The following is a 14,962-nucleotide window of genomic DNA, read 5'->3' on the forward strand; positions in this document are numbered from 1 at the left end:
ACCGGCAATGAGGCAGCAGACCTCATTGCCTTAAATACCCAGCTGAACCAATCACAGGTTGAACACACTCCTGCAGGTTAATAAAGCAGTCACTAACAGAGCCAATCAGGGCTTGCCCCTGGCCTGCACAGTTGCAGGCTAATGCCTGTAATTGCCTCCTATAATCTGCCCATATTAATTAGCCCACAGGCTGTAGAACGCTGCGCCCGGCCTTCTCCTATTGCCGGGACGCAGCTCTGAAGCGTCTACTGGTTGCCCCGGCAACGGCCGGGTTATGGCCGGAAATGACGTCCCGGTCGTCATGGCGACGGCCGGGACGCGGGTGAGTGAGTCGCGGCGGCTGGGCACCGCCGTGGCTCGTAACAGTACCCCCCCCTTGAGGAGGGGTCGAGGGACCCCGACATCCTGGTTTTCTAGGGAATTTTTTGAAGAACTCCTTCAGTTTCTTTGGGGCATGGAGTTGTCTCCGCGGAACCCAAGATCTCTCTTCCAATCCGCGATTCCTCCATTGTATGAGGAAATGCACCTGTCCTTGAACTTTTTTAGACTCAAGGACCTTTTGAATCACAAATTTTTGTGGTCCACTGGAACCTCTCCCAGGCACACTTGAAGACTGGGTTTGACCAGGAAATAGTACCGGTTTCAACAGAGAACAATGAAATGTGTTGGGAATTCTCAATGAGGCCGGAATTTTTAACCTAAATGCGACGGGGTTCACCTGTTTGATGATAGGAAACGGCCCGATGAACTTAGGGCCCAACTTCTTGCAAGGCTGTCTGAGCCCGATATTTTTTGTAGACAGCCACACCTTCTGGCCAACCTTAAGGGAGCAGGTGGTACGATGTCGGTCCGAATTTTTTTTTGCCACAAGTGAGGCTTGTCTCAATGATGAGTGAACTTTCTTCCAGATAACTCTGAGATCTCTTGCAGTGGAGCGGATCTCCTGGATACCAACGGACTGGAGTGAATACAGGGAGTTAGATCTGGGGTGAAAACCATAATTGCAGAAGAACGGAGAGATTTTTGTAGCTGAGTGACAGGAATTATTACAGGCGAATTCCGCCCAGGGTAACAGGGAAGACCAATTATCGTGGAACTCCGATGTGTAACATCGCAAAAAAATTTCTAGGGACTGGTTAACCCTTTCAGTTTGCCCATTTGACTGAGGGTGGTAGGCGGATGATAAACTGACCTTGATTCCGAGAAGGGTACAGAAGGACCTCCAGAATTGTGCTATAAACTGAGAACCCCGATCAGAGACGATGTCAGTAGGGAGTCCATGGAGCCTGAAAATATGTTGAATGAATAAGAGAGCCAAATCCCGAGCAGAAGGTAGTTTGGTTAACGGAATGAAGTGTGACATTTTGCTGAACCGGTCTACCACGACCCAAATCGTGTTGTGTCCTGCAGAAGGTGGTAGATCCACTACAAAGTCCATAGACAGATGAGTCCATGGTTTCGCAGGAGGGGCCAAAGGAACTAATTGGCCTACTGGACGGATCCTAGGCACTTTGTTTCTAGCACAAATCTCACATGAGAGGACATGCCTCTTGACGTCGGCAGACATGGATGGCCACCAGACCGTGCGGGAAAGGATTTCTAGCGTCTTGTAAATTCCAGGGTGCCCAGCAGCCCTACTGCAATGTGCTTCCACAAGAACCGCCTTTCTTAAGTGGACTGGAACAAAAAGTCGTTGCTCCGGAGTAGCATCTGGGGCTAATTTCTGGAATCTCTGCAGTGTGACATTCAGATCTTGGGTTAACCCAGCATGGATTATGGAAGGAGGAATAATAGACTCTGGGTTAGTAACTGGAACATGGTGTGCCATGAAACTCCTGGACAGGGCATCTGCCCGGACATTCTTGGAACCTGGTCTGTAGGTGATCAGGAAATTGAACCGGGTAAAAAATAATGCCCAGCGGGCCTGTCTAGGGTTTAAGCGCTTGGCTGACTGTATATATTGCAAGTTCTTGTGGTCGGTAATGACAGAGATCTGATGCGAAGCACCCTCCAACCAATGCCGCCACTCCTCGAAGGCCCACTTGATTGCCAATAGTTCTCTATTACCGACATCGTAGTTGGCTTCTGCTGAAGAGAACTGACGGGAGAAATAGGCACATGGGTGTAGACGATTAGTATGAGGATCCTTCTGTGATAGAATGGCGCTGGCCCCGACGTCCGAGGCATCGACCTCTAGAACAAATGCTTTAGCTGGATCTGGATGTTTAAGGACCTCAGCTGAGATAAAGGCCTTTTTCAGACTTTTGAATGAGGCTACTGCTTGAGACGACCAATTAGTTGGGTCCATTCCTTTACGGGTCAAAGCCACAATGGGAGCCACAATGTCAGCGAAGTTGTGAATGAACCTTCGATAATAATTGGAGAAGCCCAGAAACCTCTGTACCGCCTTTAGATTGTTGGGTTGTACCCAATCCACAATAGCCTGGACCTTTGTTGAATCCATAGAAAATCCCTCAGAAGAGATTACGTAACCTAAAAAGGATACCTTCTGCACCTCAAACTCACACTTTTCCACCTTGGCGTAGAGATGGTTTTCCCGCAATTTTTGTAAGACTTGTTTGACGTGAGTCTGATGTGCGAGTAAAGATTTGGAATAGATGAGGATATCATCTAAATAGACGACCACAAAACCTACCAGGAAGTCTCGGAGGACCTCGTTGATCAAGTCCTGGAACACTGCAGGCGCATTGCTGAGGCCAAACGGCATGACCAGATACTCGTAGTGGCCAGAGTGCATATTGAACGCCGTCTTCCACTCATCTCCTTCTTTGATACGGATGAGATTATATGCTCCGCGAAGGTCGATTTTGGTGAAGACAGTAGCCCCTCTTAGCTAATTAAACAATACCGAGATGAGCGGAAGGGGATAGGTGTTCTTGACTGTGATATGATTCAATCCCCGGTAGTCAATACAAGGTCTTAACCCTCCGTCTTTTTTTGATACAAAGAAGCATCCTGCTCCTACGGGAGACTTAGATGGCCTGATGAAGCCTCTCTCCAGGTTTTCGTCGATATACTCCTGCATGGATTTTGTTTCTGGAGCAGAAAGGGAATACAAACGCCCCTTAGGTAACTTGGAACCAGGAATAAGTTCGATGGCACAGTCAAAGTCACGATGTGGCGGTAAGGTATCAGCAGCCTTCTTGGAGAACACGTCCCAGAATTCATGATACTGTGAGGGAAGCCGCTCCGGAATAGGCTGAATCATACGCAGAGATAGTGACAAACAAGACTGTGTACAATAAGTACTCCACTTGACAATCTCTCCTTTTACCCAGTCTATGACAGGGTTATGACAGGAAAGCCATGGGTGGCCCAAGATCATAGGAACCGACGAACAATCGATCAGGAAGAAGGTGATTGACTCAGAATGGAGAGCTCCGATCTTCAACTGTAGTGGCGGGGTCTCCCAGGAAATCTTGCCACCAGGCAACGGACCTCCGTCTAAGCCACAGACAGTAATGGCAGAGTTGAGTTTTACCATCGGAATTCCGGCAGAGCGGGCAAACCCAATATCAAGGAAGTTGCCTGCAGCTCCGCTATCAATGAAGGCCGACAGGTCCACAGAGCGAGCCCGGAAGGTGAGCTGTGCAGGGATTAATACAGCATTTTTCGGGGAGATAATTTGCAGACCTAGGTGAACTTTCCCCTCATTCCCTAGGCATGGTCTTTTCCCGACTTATTTGGGCAAGAACGGGAGAAGTGGCCTTTTATGCCACAGTATAGACATAGACCTTGCGAACGTCTCCTGTCTCTCTCTTCAGAAGAGAGACGATATGCTCCTAATTGTATAGGCTCCTCACCATCCTGGGAAACAGGAACGAAGGCGGATGGAGGTGATGATGTTTCCTTTTCAGTTTTCCGCTCCTTATATCTCCTGTCAATTTTAATGGAGAGGTGCATCAGATCCTCCAGAGAACTAGGAGACGGGTATTGCACCAAAGAATCTTTAATCTGTTCAGATAGGCCGAGACGGAACTGACTTCGTAAGGCAGGGTCGTTCCATCCACTATCAGGTGACCATCTACGGAATTCAGCGCAGTATTCTTCTGCCGACCGTCGGCCTTGTTTCAAGGACCGTAGATGAGCTTCCGCGGAGGCCACTCGATCCGAGTCATCATACAGTAGACCCAGTGCCTCGAAGAAGGAGTCTACGGACTGCATGGCCGGACTGGTCTGCGGCAAAGAAAACGCCCAGGACTGGGGGTCACCCTGTAGAAGGGAAATAATAATCCCAACTCTTTGCTGCTCTGAACCGGAGGAGCGGGGTCTCATCCGAAAATAGAGCTTGCAGCTCTCCCTGAAGTTCCGAAACAGGGTTCTATTTCCGGAGAACCGATCTGGTAAGTTCATTTTGGGTTCACAGATGGGACCTGGAGTCGGTTGTGAAGCTTTTGTGGCTTCTTCTTGAACAGACATACGCTCAGCCAATCCCTGCATCATCTGATACAAGGACTCAACGTGGCCTGCTAGGGTTTGTGCCGGAGACGGTGTGGATCCACTTGTATCCATTCTAACCTTGTCTCCGTGAGTGGGCCGGTTATAATGTTAGGAACCCCTCCAGCCGGCACAACACAACCCGGAATCTACTCTGCCAGTCAGGTGTTCACTGGAGCCCCTGATGGTGGGGACAGACTGGGCCGCAGACTGACAGAGGGTCGTGAAGTGCGTACCAGCTGGGGAGAACTCAGGCAAGAGGAGTCAGGTCCACGCAGAGGTCAAGGGCCGGCAGCAGACAAGAGTATTGATGAACAAGCTGAGGTCAGGGGTCACAGGCAAATAGCAGAACGGGTAAACAGGCCAGAGATCAGGGTCACAGGAAACACGAGCAAGGTCCAAATCAAAGCCAAGGGTCATACACGGGGAGTCAAATAGCGATATCAGGATACAGGACAGGAACTAGCAGGTTAGCAGACTGGAACACAGGAGCTATAACCGGCAATGAGGCAGCAGACCTCATTGCCTTAAATACCCAGCTGAACCAATCACAGGTTGAACACACTCCTGCAGGTTAATAAAGCAGTCACTAACAGAGCCAATCAGGGCTTGCCCCTGGCCTGCACAGTTGCAGGCTAATGCCTGTAATTGCCTCCTATAATCTGCCCATATTAATTAGCCCACAGGCTGTAGAACGCTGCGCCCGGCCTCCTCCTATTGCCGGGACGCAGCTCTGAAGCGTCTACTGGTTGCCCCGGCAACGGCCGGGTTATGGCCGGAAATGACGTCCCGGTCGTCATGGCGACGGCCGGGACGCGGGTGAGTGAGTCGCGGCGGCTGGGCACCGCCGTGGCTCGTAACAAAATATATATATATATATATATATATATATATATATATATATATATATATATATATATATATATTTATATATGTGTGTGTACGGCACTGACCTCATTCATCTGTATATTATGATTTTATTAGTTCAGAAGATTGCCCCAGGGCTTACTTGGAGTTCCAGCCACATTTCATGGAAAGCATAGTGGGGATATGAACCTCAGAGAGGTGTTCTAGACGCATTGATTTAATTTGGTCACACATTATAGGAACATAATGGGAGACTGTTTACAACACTAGACCGGTTGAAATAGAATGTACCCAAACCATCCCTAAACAAGTGCCCCCTTGTGACAAACCTCAGTATGTGGGACACATCATCAGCCAAAAGGGAGTTGCCACCAACCTTACCAATGTAGAAGCCATTGTCAATTTGCCCAGGCCAATGATGTTGGAGGAGCTGCTGACATGCCTAGGGTTCTGTGGATAATATCAGAGATTCGTGCCTTAATACTCCAAGGTCAGCAAGCCATTGATCAACCTGGTTATCCACCCCAGAGGGAGTAGCAGAAGTCTGTGGGAAGGGAACACTAAAAAGTGAATGAGCCATTTGGGGAACTATTGCACTACAGATGTGAGCAGGCATTTTAGACTCTCAATGCCTGCCTTAGCCAATTGTTTCCTATACCAATGCTGCCAGGCCTTATGTACAGCATGTGGATGTTTCACAAACAGGACTTTGAGCAATTCTATACAAACAAGATGGAAGTGAGCTCTCATCAGTCAAGAATTGGCACCAAGTGTTATGGCCACCAGTGCGCCATAAACTTGTAGAACTAGCGGAAGAGGTCTTCGCCTATAGTAGCTGCCAATGTTATGGCCACCAGTGCGTCCTAAACTTGTAGAACTAGCGGAAGAGGTCTTCACCTATAGCAGCCGCATTTCCCGTAGAGGCTGGTTATGCTCACAGGTACTCGGATGTCCCCAGGTCTTACACTCAATGTAGTACAAGTTTATGGTCACACAGCGGCACACAGGAACGGGAGGTAATACACGGAGGAGGGACAGGCCAGAGGTCTCCGGACTGGTCAGAGATTATAATCTCTGACTGGCCTGACAGAGCACAGGTGGAAATGTCTGGTACACGCAGGGTCAGGGCCACAGGCAAAGGTTCAGAGTCCAGGTACAGGCAGAAGTTCAGGGCCACGGGCAAAGGTTCAAAGTCCAGGTACAGGCAGTAAGGTCAGGGTAACAGGCAAAGGTTCAGAATCCAGGAAACAGGCAGAGGTCATACACAGGAAAAAGAATCCAAGGTTTAACACCAACACAGCACAGAAGCAGGTAGCAAACTGGAACAGAACGCTATAACCGGCAGTGAGGCTCAGTCCTCACTGCCTTAAATAGTACTAAGAGCCAATCAGGACAAAACCCTGAAAGAATCCCCAGGACCTGCCTAAATAATTAATAGCACTGGTGACCAATGAAGATGTGGTGCCCAGCTGCCTAATCACTCAGGGCTGCAGCATAATAATCTAATCAGCCAAGGATGGCTGAGCCTAAACAGACCTGCGCGCACGCCCGGCTGTTTGACAGCTGGCCAGGCGCGGTGGCAGGGAGCCTCAAGCGTCCTGGTTGTTGCCTAGGCAACCAGGACGAAGGATGCCGGAAGTGACGTCCCAGTAGTCATAGAGAAGGCCAGCACGCCACCAACAGGAGGCAAAGAGTCGGGGCCGTCGCAGCTGCTAACACCGAGTGAGTAAAACAGTGCATAAGATGGGAGTTCCTGGCACTCAAGTGGGCTGCAAAGCACAAAATTCATGACTAAATGTATGGAATGTACTTTGAAGTACACACTGATATCAACCCTCAGACATATTTGCATATGCAAAGCTAGATGCCTTCATTCTCCTCTCTTATCAGACACGTTCTAGAAAGTTACAACTGGTAATTAGTTAACTTAGTATAAACAAGGCTTGGACAACCTGTGGCTCCCTGCTAGCTTTCGGCTGGCAAAGCATGCTGGGGCTTGTAGTATCTCAACACCTGAAGAGCCACTGGTTGTCCAAGTCTGAAACAGTTATTTCCATAGCAAAACGAATGTGAAACTTTGGGCGAGTTTGTTAGAGTGTAGTACTTTACTGAAAGAGTAGTGAATGGAGAAAACTGAAATGTAAACGTGTTCTATCCTAATAAACCAGTAATGAGCTAAATATAAAGAAGGTATATGTCACTAATATTATATGCTCCAGTGACAGGCCAAGCAAAATGGCCACCAAACTCAATTTTATTATTCTTGTACTTTTATTGTGTGTATTATGAAATGTTGTTGTAACCAAGGGAAAGTAGGTATATGTCAGACAGACAGAGACAGAGAGACTAAGGTCAATTTGATAGCAGCCAATGAACCTACTAGTATGCTTTTGGAGTGTGAGAGGAAACCCACGCAAACACGGGGAGAACATACAAACTCCGCACAGCTAAGGCCATGGTCAGAAATTGTACTTATGACCCAAGTGCTGCAAGGCAGAAGTGCTAAACACTTAGCCACCGTGCTGCCCATAATATATCAGGTAAGTGTTGTCCCAGTGCTAACTGCGCATGTAATGGAAAATCCGGTGTAACTTCACTGCTATTGAACTTGCGTAGAATAAGTGAAACTGTTACTCATAGCTGTACCAATAAGAAGTTCTTAATTATGTTTATACCTTATATGTTAATAATATCTGGCATCCTTAGTTTCCTTTCTATATAAGCTGGTTTTGCTGCAACACAAGTTGCCTCGTCTTGGACCGTCGGTAATGGTGCCAGTCATTTGTCTATCCAGCTCGAGAGAGAGAGAGTGGGCTGCAGAGAGAGAGAGAGAGAGAGAGAGAGGGTCTCTGGATAATAGCTGATTAAACATTTTACTAAGAGAACTATCAAAGCTAAGTATATTATTATATTTTTATCTGTTTGCAATAAAAGATTGATATTTGAACTTTGTGGTCATAATTATTTAACTCCTTGCAACCTGAAAGGACCTGAAAACATTTCACCAGAAACATTATTGGCGCTGCTCTAGCAGGGATGTAAGGTGTTAAAAAAGTGACATTAGAAATTGTCATTCTTTAAGAAAATGTTTAAAAGCTCCGGTAGTATGCAAAGATATCTCCTCCGTGGTTTGTTAGCTCAAGCAATGATGTTAGAGGCTGCAAGATACATTCAGCCCGTAAAATGTGAGAATGCTTTTGAGTCCATACAGAATGTTGATTTGTCTGTTTATGATAAGTCACAAAGAAAAGCAACTGTGGCAATCCTCAGTTTCGCATGTGTAAACGAATTAGAAATACAGTTTAAGGGAATGGAAACTGAACTAGAATCATTAAGGGAACAAAATGTTGTTTTGCGATCCTGTATCAGAGTACAGGAAACTGACAATCAGACTTTACAGAAAAGAATTGAGACCTATATTATAGATACTCTGAGCAAAAAACAAGGAAGTAGAGGCAGGCGAGAAGTGAAACCTTCGAACTAACCGAGAACAGACTTGTTTAGTGGGGCACTCACAAGGATAACAATAAAATAAAACTCAATTTTATTGATATACATTAAAACTATATAATAATATCATCAAATCAATCCTTTGATGATATTATATAGTTTTAATGTATATCAATAAAATTGAGTTTTATTTTATTGTTATCCTTGTGAGTGCCCCACTAAACAAGCCTGTTCTCTGTTAGTTCGAATATTTCATATCTGGTGTGGGTGCAGCTTCTCTGGGTGGATGAATCTATGATAAAAGTTATTTTAGTAGATGTGTTCAAACTCCTGGAGAATATAGGATTTTCCTGGTGGGACATAGTTCTCTTTGTGGTTTAAGAGAAGTGAAACCTGCCAGAGTACGAACAATAATTATTGCGCAGGAATGGGAAAATTTAAATAAAATAGACGATGATTCAGATGAAGATTTTGAGTATATCATTGAAGAAGGAGGACAATTGAGACCAGTCACCACAAAACACATTACAAGGGATATAACTAAAACAGCAATGAGAACTGTGGTCCCTGGTACAAATGGGATGTCTGCATATGCAGCTCCCTCTCAGTTCTTGCCTCTCCTAAATCAGCAGGGACATCAGGTGGTTTCCCGAGATACAGGGGGAGAAGAGAGACGAGTATATGTTGAAAACCCAGATTATCAGGCTTCTGTTCAAGTAGAACAGCAGGGATAGCAAAGTACTACTTCAGAGGAAAGGTAATACACTGCCCAAGAGCTACAGATTTTGGGAACACCTTTTAGGCAGAGAGAGGGGGAAGGGCTGCTAGAATGGACATTACACATTTGGGATGAGGGTGGAGATACCATTATGTTTGAAGGTTCAGAGGCAGGACAGCTAGGATCTTTACTTAAAGATTCCATAGTGCAGCTGTATTTGCAGAGAGCCAAACATACAGCAGGAGTATGGTCATTATTGACATTAGTTAGAAGGCTTACCCCTACCCCAGTTATTTAGCACCACAAACTCCGTGGCATGACATAGGGGAGGGTATACATCGGTTGAGAGTGTTGGGATGTATGAGTGGTTTGGAAAAGACAAGAGGTGAGATAAATCCTAAATGGGAGGGTCCTGATTTCGGACTAGTGACAGGCAGGGTAACTAGTTTGCTAGTTAAGTATGCCCCCATATAATTATAGGACCCCACTGTTCACCACATTGTCCCTTGATACATATCCTAATGAGGTTAAGACTATGTGGCAGGTGTGTGAGTCGTTAGGACAATTAGCTGCATTAGGGGAAAGATATGAGCGTCGCCCACAGCAGAGTAACACAAGTAATGCAAAAGGGAAAAGAGACAGTAAGATATAAAGTATCCAGTTAACAGATGTTCTTTGATTTGATGAATGCTGGTTTTCTGAAAGCAGAAATAGACGGAAAACCACAAGAGCTTTTTAAAAAGTGGAAAGCATTGCAAGGGAGCAAGAAGGGGAAGGGTGGTGGCACAGTGCAATCTAAGTACATAGCAACGAATGGAGTGGACGAGGAAGTGCCTGAGCATGGCCTCCCATCAACACCTCCCCCTCCTCCACGTCCATTACCCTATCAGGACGCGAGGGATGCATTACATGAGATGGGTTGGGACACTAGACATGCACCTCCTACATTGACAACAACTTGGAAAGTCCCCAAGCCTCTCCAATGACGGGACCGCGGGTCTTTGGCACACCAGCTACCATGGCAGGTGATTAAAAATATAATAATATACACTGAAAATTTAAGATTGACGCCCTTAGGCAAATTGTGCAATCAAGTGGGGAGGGGGAGAGTCAGTGACATCATGTATGGCGTTATTTGACACAGGGTTCACTGCCGAATGCGGATTGGACATGGTCCCATGCTGAAGTGTTGGTCTCTGCATTACCAGAAAATATAATTGGGATGGACAACCTAAGGGGGTAATCTATAGATACCCCCAGTGGACATTACATGCCTGGTTGCTCTATAAAAGCCCTCACAATTTCTGCGGGTAACCTGTAGTTAGAGGGAATGCTAAATGGGAACCAGTTTACATTCCACTGCCAGCTGCACCAGTGAACCTCAAGCAATATCGCATACATGGAGGTCATGAAGAAATTACACAGACTATTGACAACTTGTTTAAAGCCAGTGTGTTCAGAGACGCAAGTAGCCCCTATAACTCACCTCTTTGTCTGGTTAGGAAACCAGACGAAACATACCGCCTCACTATCAACTATAGGGAGTTAAACAAAGTTGCGCCCCCTCTGCCAGCAGCAGTTCCTGACATGAGAACTATTGTGGAGAAGTTACAAGACACATCAGGAGAATGGCATGCTGTGATCGATTTGGCTAATGAATTTTTCTCTATCCCAATAGCACCAGAGAGTCAAGATCAGTTTGCATTTATCTGGGAGGGAAGACAATACACCTTACAGGTAGTCCCCCAAGGCTATAAACACAGTGCAATAATCTGTCACGGCCTGGTATCTAGACATTTAGACGTGGTCAGTCCAGAGCTCAGCTGCAGTGTTCACCACTACATTGATGACATCATGCTGTCAGGAAATACAGCAAAGCAAGTCGCAGAGGAAATACAGACACTGATCAAGCACATGGAGAGCCAAGGGTGGGCAATCAACAGAGACAAAGTGCAAGGCCCAGCCCAGTCTGTAACGTTTCTGGGGATGATCTGGACAGGACCAAAGAGAATACCTGACCCAGTCCGAGAAGCAATATCTCAGATAAAGGCTCCCACCAGTGCAAAAACAGCACAGAAAGTTTTGGGTACACTTGGCTACTGGAGATTGTTTGCTCCTCATTTGGGCCTCATCTTAAGGCCTATATACAATGTTACCAGAAAGAAATTAGAGTTTGTATGGACTGCAGAATAAGAAGACGCTTTCCAAGAGGCCAAGCAAGCAATCCAGGTGGATCAGCCAGTCTACTTGGACATGACGGTAGCAGATCATGGTATGTCCTGGGGCCTATGGCAGAAGAGCGCAAACAATGAAGAAAAGAAGATACCCATTGGTTTCTGGGTCAAGCCATTTGCGTCTGCACAAAGAATATACAGTAATCTCAAAAAGACTCTTCTAACAGCATACACAGCCTTACAACATGTTCAGAGTACCACTAAACAACCAGTGACGTGAGAACAGAATTGCCAGTGGCTGGTTGGGCGAGACAAGAAGGACTGGGAGCACATACTGTTGTAGCTCAGAAGCAGACTCTGTAGAAGTGGAAATGGTACCTACAAGAAAGAGGAGAAGTATCAGGTCAAGAACCTTCACACGTTTCCACAAATATTGCTGGAATGGTGAACTCTGAGAGCACTGAGAGTTACCTCAACTCCAGATAAGAGGAGGCCAGTGCAAGTGGCCGAACCATATGCTATACTTCCAGAAGAGCAGCTGAAATATGCTTGGTTCACAGATAGCTCGGTCATACGACATTGAATGGCCACAGCTGGACAGCAGCAGCCTACCAACCACAGACACAAGAGACCATCAAGGAGTCAGGAGAAGGATGTTCCAGCCAGTATGCAGAACTCAAGGCTTTATTGATGATCTTGGAAGAAACAGAAGGCCGCTTATAATCTACGATAGCTGAGCAGTATTCAAAGGTCTGTAAACCTAGATGCCAATGTGGCAACAAAACAGCTGGAAAGTCCATGACAAGGTGATCTGGGGAGTAACAAAGGTGTGTACTGAAATATGGAATAAGTGTAATCAGAGACAAGTGTCAATGGGCCATGTCAATGCTCACACTGAACTTGAATGAAATTCAGTTGCTGATGCATTGATGCAAATCAAGGCAGTAGAACCGTCACCTCAAGAGAAGACAGAGCTGTACAACCTCGCAGAATGGGCTCATGCTCAATGTGGCCCTAGAGGAGCAGAAGGCACGTAATGCCTGGGCACAAAGAAAAGGCAATCCAATGACCCAGTTAATGGCAAGAGAAATAAGTGTGAAACATGTCAACTCTTGAATTATAGAAAGAAATTGACTGGAGATGTCGGCTCCATATAGAGGACAAAGAGCTGGACAGGTGTGAAAAATCAACTTTATTGGACCACTACCAACAGGCATAGGGGGAGTGAAATACTGTTGTCCTGCAGTAGACACCTACTCAAGAGTCTTAGTTGTCAGGCCCTCTCTGCCAGTGCAGATCAAGGAGCTACAATCAAAATGCTGGAAGACCTGACAGTTCATTATGGAGTGTCGAAAGAAATTCAATCTGACAGTGAAACTCATTTCACTGGTAGACAAGTCAAGCAATGGGCAGCTGATCGGGGAGTGTACTGGCTGTACCACATTCACTATTATCCTCAAACAGCAGGCTTAATTGAACGAATGAATGGGCTCATGAAGGATCAGATTAAAAAAAACAAAAACGCCCATGCGTACTTTGAAGGGGTGGGATAAGGTCCTTCAGGATGCAGTGTGTCTGTTGAATGAAAGGTCAGTGGGAGGAGACATGTCACCCTTGTAAAGATTACCGACTCCTCCAAATCCTAGGCCCCCACACGCTGTAATCATACGTACAAAGAAACATTTAGACGTTAATCGTCAACATGCAATTTCACTGTATTCACCTTTTACACAAACATATGGGGAAGATCCTTCAGGCAAATACAGGGATGAAGGAGTAGTTGCTTTGGTTTTTGCTACAGATATTTTACAGATAAAGGACAGTGAGGTTCTGTATTTCATCCCCATGCCAAAAATAAAGAAAACATGTGAATGGGAAGATAGAGCTACACATGATGAGACAGGGGAGAGGTGTGTTAGCCTCACAGTTCATGGCCACCTCCAGTTAATAGAGAGAGAGCCCATAGGCTCTATACTGGTTATGGCCAAAAATGTGCATATCTCTCAGGAGATTGAATACTCAATACCTGGTGGGAAGGTTTGGGTGCTCCCTGCAGGATAGCAGACAGAGAAGCTGAAGAGAGAAATTGTGGCTCAGGGTATATGACAGACGTATTATGTGTTATTGAAAGGTGATACTAATGCTGGGAGGGGGGGAGAGAGAGGGGGGGAGAGAGAGAGGGGGGGGAGAGAGAGAGGGGGGGAGAGAGAGAGGGAGAGGCCCTGCACAATTGCCGATTAAACATATTACTAAGAGAACTATCGAAGCTAAGTATATTATTATATTTTTACTTGTTTGCTATAAAAGATTGATATTTTAACTTTGTGGTCACGATTATTTAACTCCTTGCAACCTGAAAGGACCTGAAAATATTTCACCAAAAACTGCTCCTTAAAACAAATCTGCTTAGAATTTGTTCATCTTTAAAATTTAAGATATTTTAAAATTATACATATTACAAATGTTTAAAACACTAAAGTTAGAGTAAATTTAAGCTACTTAAAGCAGTGTTTCCCAAATCCAGTCCTTAGGTACCCATAACAGTGCAGGTTTTCCAGGTCACAAGTAAATTAATTAGTGGATTTTTCAAAATGTGTCAGTCAGTAATGAATACACCTATGATCCAGCAAAGATATATGGAAAACATGCACTGTTAAAAGTACTTGAGGACTGAGTTTGGAAAACACTGACTTATGCCATCATTAAATGTTACATGTAGCAAATCTAATAAATACCCAATAAATATAACTCTGTTTTTGTTTTGTTTTTACTTTTTGTCGTAGTTTCTGTGAATCACAGCAGCAGTTTGCTGGTTCTGTATCTTTTCATAATGCAATCCTGGTGGGGAAAGCAGCCTGCAGTGACATCAGGGGGTAAATGTATCAAATTGTGATTTTTGCAAATCGCCGATATTCCATGACTTGCATACTAAATTTAAAGCGGCAATAGCTTTAAAGGCAAAACTTGGCTTTAAAGCTATTGCAGCTTTAAATTTACCATGCAAAGTGGCCAGATATCGTCGATTTGCAAAAATCACTATTTGATACATTACCTCCAGTACAGCTCAGATCATCTAATGCACAAATGAATACATTAACAGCAACATACAAAATAGATCTCTGCCCTGGGAAGTCTCCATAAGGTGCCTGGAACCTGGTTGATTCCACTAGTCCCAATGCTGCATAGCAATGTTACCCAGAGTAATCAAAATAATGGGATTACTGCACTGTGTTTTATACAAATAAATATAATTTTTCATTGGCAAATATATTTAGATATATAATGGAAGCTACCT

The sequence above is a fragment of the Mixophyes fleayi genome, chromosome 5 (assembly GCF_038048845.1).
Source record: "Mixophyes fleayi isolate aMixFle1 chromosome 5, aMixFle1.hap1, whole genome shotgun sequence".
NCBI lineage: Eukaryota > Metazoa > Chordata > Amphibia > Anura > Limnodynastidae > Mixophyes > Mixophyes fleayi.